The sequence below is a fragment of the Pterocles gutturalis genome, unplaced genomic scaffold, assembly GCF_000699245.1.
Source record: "Pterocles gutturalis isolate BGI_N339 unplaced genomic scaffold, ASM69924v1 scaffold22104, whole genome shotgun sequence".
In the NCBI taxonomy this organism is placed as follows: Eukaryota; Metazoa; Chordata; class Aves; order Pterocliformes; family Pteroclidae; genus Pterocles; species Pterocles gutturalis.
The window spans coordinates 2,870-3,680 of record NW_010131207.1 but is presented as its reverse complement, the minus strand read 5'-3'; positions in this window follow the sequence as shown (position 1 = coordinate 3,680).

Below are 811 nucleotides of genomic sequence, written 5' to 3'. Positions count from 1 at the left end.
CTTTTGCTACCACTCGGCTCCGTCGGGTTGCTATAGGGTGGCTTATATTTGGCTTGATGCTCTGGGCGCTGCGGGCCGTAAACTGATCCATATGGGTCTATATGGACCTATATGGACCTGTATGGGTCCATACAGATTTATATGGGTCTGTATGGTTCTACTTGGGTTAAATTTGGGCGGTTTTAGGGATATTTTTTGGAGCTATTTCCTCTCTACTTCCACTGCTGGTGCTGAAAAAACCAAATCTTTTTATTTTCACTTTAAAAAAGGAAAATCTGCACCAAAAAAAAAAGGAGATTTGGGGCTTTTCTCACCACTTTTACCTGGAGGCAGAAGCGCAGAGCCTGGTTTTTAACCAATTCCTCCCCAATTCGGGGTTTTCTTCCCCCTAGGCACCGTTTTGAGGTGGAAAATCTCCATTTCCCAGCCCGCTGGCTGCTCCCCTGGGGGTAAAAATGCTCAAAACAGGATAAAACTCCCCAAAACCAGCTTATTAAAAGCCTCAACACCCCCAAGGTTTGCACTTGAGCTGTATTTTGGGGCAAAATATACCCAAATCGGGGCTTTTTGGATATAACGAGCCGTTGATTTTTTAAAAAAGAACCTTTCCAGCCCCGTTTTTATAAAGATCCATCGCTTATTAACCCAAATAGTTGTAAAAATCCGCCCCAAAATCCGCTTTTTTCCACTTTAAAATGAGGAGCAGCGACGTTAAACGCTCCCGCCCTGGTGGGGTGGGGGGGGCGTAGTCCCCACTCAGGTCCGCTCCTCGGCTCCCGCCGCCCTTCGCCGGCTGCGCAGTTCCCACTCA